This window comes from Osmia bicornis, unplaced genomic scaffold (genome assembly GCF_907164935.1).
Source record: "Osmia bicornis bicornis unplaced genomic scaffold, iOsmBic2.1, whole genome shotgun sequence".
In the NCBI taxonomy this organism is placed as follows: Eukaryota; Metazoa; Arthropoda; class Insecta; order Hymenoptera; family Megachilidae; genus Osmia; species Osmia bicornis.
In genome coordinates this window covers 187,937-194,279 of record NW_025791409.1, presented here as the reverse complement: position 1 = coordinate 194,279, position 6,343 = coordinate 187,937, and positions in this window count along the sequence as shown.

Sequence of the window (6,343 nt, the reverse complement as noted above, 5' to 3'; positions counted from 1 at the left end):
CCGGGGGGGCAAATAGCGAAAGCCGCCATCGCCCCCCCCCCGCACCCCTTATGGCGGCGGATCCCTGCGACGTCGTTGCGTCCCACGTCCGTGACCTCTCCGAGCGGGATCGTACCTTTCACGATCCCGATCGGACCTCTCCTTGCGGGCCATCACCTCCTCGCAGAAGGGGGTCACGGCCCTCCATTCTGTCTCGCCGGCAAGCATCTGCCTCACGACGCCTGCCGGCGAGAGATCCTCCCATATTTCTGCCGTCAGGGCGTGGCGGGCAACCGCAAACACCGGGCACACCGCCAGCGGGTGCTGTGCGGCGTCCGGCGCCGCCCCTCAGAGCCAACAGTGGTGGGTCCATTCCCTGTTCCTCCGGCACAGGAACTCCCCGAACACCCCGTGTCCGGAGAGCACCTGCGTGACCCGGAACGACAGGGCGCCGTGGCCGCGGTCCCGCCACTCCGATATCATCGGCAGGACCGCCCCGACGGCGCGGGTTCCGGCGGCAGACCCCTCTGTTAGGGATCTCTGCCGCCGCCAACAGGCGGGCCTGGCTCCGGTGTACCTCGACCGTCGGCCCCGGCGGGTCCTCCCCGGCCTGGCGGAGGGCTCGCGAATACCAGTATGTACTGGATTCGACCTCCGCCTGGTACCGCAGAGGGATGAGACCCGCCAGGACCATCGCCCCCGCGTAGGAGATCGTGCAGTAGCCCCCCACGATCCTGATGGCCAGCCGGCGCTCCACCCGCCGCAGCAGAGTGCAGCTGTGCCTGCTGACCGCCAGATCGCCGGCCCATATCGGAGCCCCGTATAGGGCTATGGATCGGACGATTCCCAAGTATAGGCGGCGAACGCTCACTCCCGGCCCGCCGAGGTTGGGCAACAGGCGGCCAAGATTGGTCGCCACCTGTTCCAATCGGGGAGCCGGGCGGTCGAAGTGAACATCGAACCGCCAGTGGCTGTCGAGATACAGACCGAGGTATCGAAGACCCCGGCCGATCACGATCCGGTACCCGTCGACCTCGAGCCAGAGATGGGCCGGACGGGCTACCCCACGCCGAGGCTCGAAGAACCACATGGCCTCGGTCTTGTGAGGAGCCAGCGCCAGACCCAGCGCCCGGATCGCTCTTCGCACGATGGCGACCCCCACCTCGGCACGGCGGCAGGTCCTCAACCAGTCCCGCCCGATGGCCAGCAGGTAGTAGTCATCTGCGAATACCGTAGCCCACACCCCGGGCGGGAGGATCACCCGCAGCGCCGCGTTGTACCCCAAGTTTCCATAAGGGGGGGGGGGCCCAGTTTGGACCCCTGGGGCACTCCGCAGTCGACCTCCCTCCATGGCAGCGTACCGTCCCGGCCCGTGTACAGTATCCACCTGCCATCCAGGAAGGCCCCGATGATCCTCTGCAGATACGGGGGGCGTTGTGGTGAACCAGCGCCCCCTGTATGGTCCCATGGGGCAGGGTGTTGAACGCGTTTGTAACGTCCAAGGAGACGCCCAGCGCCACCCCACCTTGGGACGTGGCCGACTCGGCGAGGGTGCGCACCCGCTGGATAGCGTCGATGGTGCTGCGACCCTCGCGAAACCGGAACTGGATGTCGGCCAGATCGGGGCCGACGCTCGACAGGTGGTGGATGAGGCGGTTTGCGATGACACGCTCGAAGAGCTTTCGCACTTCGTCCAACAGCACAATGGGCCGGTTCGCAGAGGGAGAATCTGCGAGCCGTCCGTCCTTTCGGAGGAGGACCGGCCGCCCCTCCTTCCAAATCGAGGGAAACACCTCCTGCTGCAAAGCGGCGCTGAAGAGGCGGCACAGCCTCGGTCCTAGGATGCCGGACGCGACAACCCAGGCGCGGCCGGGGATGCCGTCCGGGCCCGGGGCGATGTCCTTGGCCCCGAGCCTTCTGACGGCATCGTCCAGTTCCTCCTCTGTGACCCAGGTCGACGGATCAGACGACGGGCTCCGCCGGCCCTTGCTGGTGGCGCGGGAGCGACGTTCCCCCTGAACGGGGGAAGAGGGTGTCTATTACCCGCGACAGCAGCTGGGGGTCCAGGCTCTCCGAGACCGTGGGCGCCCTTGCGCGGAGCTTGCCCATGACCATCCGGTAAGGGCGCACCCACGGGTCCTCGTTCAGAGAGCCCTGGAGCTCCTCCCACGCCCGGGATTTCGCGTCCCTGATGGCCCCCCTCAGGGCTACCACGAAGACCTGGTATGTGCCCCTCAGCAGATCCTCCCTCGCCGGATCGCGGACTCGAGCCCTTCGGTCGCGCTACCACTGGAGCCGGGCGTGCTGACACTCGGATCGGAGATCCGCAATGTCGCCCGACCACCAGTACACCGCCCTCCGGGGGGGCAGGCGGGTGGCCCGGGGCATGGCGGTGTCGGATATTGCGGTCATCGCCTCCCGGAACCACTTGGCCTCCCCCTCAACGTCCACGACCGGCCCGGCCGGAAGAGCTGGCCAGGCCAGGCCACAGCATGGGCTGCGGCCATCAGCATGTCCTTGTCCAGCCTCCTCAGCTCCCAGCGACGCAGTGGCGAGCCACGCGCTGGCCGGGGGGCGGCGGGGAGGGAGTAGCCGAAGGTGATGTATAGATGATCACTCAGCGTCTCCCTCGCCGCCACCCTCCAATTTTACACCATGCGCCCGGCCACAGGGAACGCCCAGCCCAGATCCACAATGGATTCCCCCTGAGCCCGAACGCAGGTCCTGGCGGAGCCCCTGTTCAGGAGCAGGAGCCCCGCGGTAGCCGCCCAGAGCAGTACCGCCCCTCCTCTCGCGTCGGTCCTCTGGGACACACAGGCTTCGGCCTTGGAGTTGAAATTCCCGAGGACCAATGTCGGCCGGGTGTGGGAGCTAACCACAACGCTCCCCATCCGGTCCAGGAACTCCTCGAACCGCTCCAGGGACCAGCTGGGCGGCGCGTACACGCCCACCACTGCTACGCCTCCCCAGTCAACGGCCACAAAACCCCGCCCCCGTGCTAAGACATCAGCGTGCGGGGGGACGTGCCGACCCCCCAGGACGATGGCGACGGAGCCCGCCGAGTCGCCGAACCAGTTGGGTCGGTCCAGTACGCGGTACGGCTCCGACACCACCGCAACCTCAATCTGCCACTCGGCCAGGATTTGTAGCAAAAGTTCCTGCGTCCCGGCCGAGTGGTTGATGTTGGCCTGCAGGAAAGGACCCTTAGGCCCCATTGCGCGCCGGCTCCACCGCTGCCCCCACAGATGCTCCTGCGTTGCTGGGGCCCGCTACCCCAGTGGGCGATGCGGCCGTGGACTGATTCGCGCTCGTCTTTTTGGCGGACTGCTTCCGCCCTTTCTTTGCGGTAACCGACGGGCATCCTCTGGTCCCCATCCTGTGCCCAGCGGGCCGCCCTGAATCGGTGCACAGGGGGCACCGCGGCGGGGCCGTACAGCCACTGGCTCGATGGTCCAGATTGCCGCAGTTGAAGCAGTGATCCGGAAGATCGACCCCGCAGGGACACCACTGCTTGACATGTCCAGTCTCCAGGAAGCGGTAGCACTGCAGGGGGCGAGCCGCCAGGGCTTCGACCCGTGCTGAGGACCAGCCGACCCTCAGCCTCCCAACGTCAACGACCTTGTTGGCTGTGGTGAGGGGGCACCTCACCCAGACCCTCCACAGGCCACGGGGTGGGGCGCGAATCTCCCCCACCTTGACCTGCTCCGCGGAGCAGGCTCCTCCGGTTGCCACAGCCGCTACTACCTCCTCCCGGGTGACCGAATCGTCGAGCCCGATGAGGCGGATCTCGTCCATCTGAACTGGGCACGCCACCCTAACCTCATCGGACCCGCGGAACACAGTTTGGAGGCGGCTAGCCAGGGCCGCCGCCTTTGCCGCCCTCTCCGTCCCGGCGATTTCCAGGACGAGCCCGCTTGTGGCCGCGCGCCTGGGCCGGAGATTGGTGATGCCGATCTCCGCGAGGTCGACCTCCTGCCTGGCCCTGATCATGGCCTATACAGCAGGTGGTCTTCGCTCCGGGCGCGACCGTTAGCGTGACCGTCGAGGTTTTGGGGGGGCGGGCGAGGCGGGGCTTCTTTGTGGCCTCCTTTGTCGCCTTGCCCCCCGCGGTTCCCTCCTTTCGTGCGGCCGGGGGATTTATCGTCCCGGCCGTCGTCCTCCTCCCCGTCTTCTTCGCCGGTGGCGGAGGGAGGCCCATGTACACACCCTTCTTCTTCGCCGCCTCTGCCTTCTTGGCTTTGCGGCCTACCACCTTGGACCACGCCTCGGTCTCCTGGCGGTGGTCCTCCTGGATTTTTGCCATCCTGTCGGCAACGAACGAGCCGGAGGAGGCCTCAGGGCGGGAAGGCGCGCGAGTCCCAGCGGCCCCCGAACCCTTTTTCTGGGGCTGCGCAGTACCCCGGATGTCGTGGGATCCCCGCGCTGTTGCCTCGGCCCCTTCTCCTGCCGTCCAGAGGTGGCAGTAGGGGGGCAGCCAGCGGCCCCGAGCCCGCTTCCCGACGAGCTCCCGCAGGAGGTTGGCCACGCTCCGCGCGACGAGGGCAGCGATGCCATCCATGAGCGCGACCGTCCTCGACGCCCCGGCCCCCCCCCCACTTGGCGGCCGGGGCCTCATGCTCGGTGGGGTCGTCCACGGCCCGCCCCCCTGCGGTCGCGGCAGGCGACGGTGAACGCACCGGGGCGGGGTCCTCCGTCTCCTCCAACGTGGTATCACTCCGACAGCTCCTCTTCGGCCGGGCCTCATGCTGCTGCGGGGACGTCGGCCGCGACGCCTTCCTGGTGCCAGGGGCGGCCGTGGCTTCTATCGCGCAGAGCCTCCAGCTCCCGCCGCAATCTCCACCCCTTGTGACGCTGTTTTGGCGTCGCGGAGCTGTAATTGGGCCCTGAGCAGTTGCTCAGCGAAGACCGTTTCGTGGTCGTCGCGGTGCGGCGCGGCTCTCAGCCCCAGCTCGTTTACGACCGCCTCCACGTCGCGGGATGCCTCCCTGAGGGCACGGATACACGTGCCCTTCAGGTTTTTGGAGCACCCCGCGACCTTCTCGACCTTTACGGCGCCCTCCATGGCGCGCGCCACAAGGTCTGGCGAGGGGAGGTGGCGCACCTCCCGCGCAATTTCCTCCGCCTCCCTCAGCTTCAGGGCCGACCGGCTTGGCTGGCGGGGGGCCGCGCCGACGTCCAGTAGCTCCCTAGTTTCCTGGAGCTCCATCTCCTCCCGCTGTAGGCGCAGGAATTCTTCTTTCTTCGCGGCAAGGGCCACGTAGTCCCCTGATGTAAGAGGGCGTCCTCTCTTTGCTGCAGCCGAGGTTTTGGGGGTCGTGGGCGGCACCGAGATCACCGACCCATCCGACTCCTCCTCGCTGTCAACCGGCTGTCGCCAGAATGCCCTATCAGAGGCAGCAGAGGAAGCCCTGCTGCCCCTGGTGGATCCGGCCGACATGGGTCGTGCCCTTCTGGCCCGAGCGGGAGCCGCGGCCCTCCTGGGCCCCGGCTGCGCCGTGTCCTCATCCCTCGCCGACCTGACCGTGTCAGGTTCCCTTGCCTGGTTTGCCATCGTTTCGTCCCGTCCTGCGTTTTGTGTTTGGTTTGTAGAATTTTCCATGTTCGTCTCACAAGTAGGTCGGATCCTAGGTCCGCCCAGGCAGAGCCGCCTTACCTGGGTAAGGCAGATACACCCGGGGGGTCGCCAGATACCCCGGGGTTGGTCGCTAGCGACTGGTGCACCCACCAGCCACCCCTGGTGCTAACTCCAGGAGCACCCTCCTCACCGCGTGCCGCAGCTTGGGGCTAGGGATTTTTGAAGAGATTGTCATCCTCGCAGGCCGGCCGGTTAAGGCAAGCCTCCCGTTCCAGCGAAACGTGACCACTGGATTACGGTATAATTGCTAGGGCACTCCGGGTTCGCTACCCGCACGAGACTGCCACGCAGCCTGGCCCCTGTAGAACTCAACGACGCCACTGCCACCTTTTCGCCTCCCCGACCCAGGCCTTACCGGCAAGGGAGACCCTGCCAGGATCCGTCGATCCCACCGGCATCACCCTGGGTCGTCTGCGAGGCTACTTCGACAGCAGCAAGCGCCCCCCTTTTAGTGGCCTCCTACGACAGGCTGGGGTTACCGTGCCTGTATTCTATCCCCCAGTCACAGGGGAGGTTTTGATGGGTTTTCCTTCTCTTGGTGTTTGGTCCGCGGGAGCTATTTTATTTCACTCCTACCCTACATGAACTCCGAAAAGTGCATGGCGAGCATTCCCCTATCACCTCCCCGCCCAGTCAGTACACTTGGCCAGGTCCGTGGGACCTAACCTAACCTTTTTTTTTTTTTTTATTTAAAGGAGAGGAAATGCATTTATGCACGCGCGGGTTGGT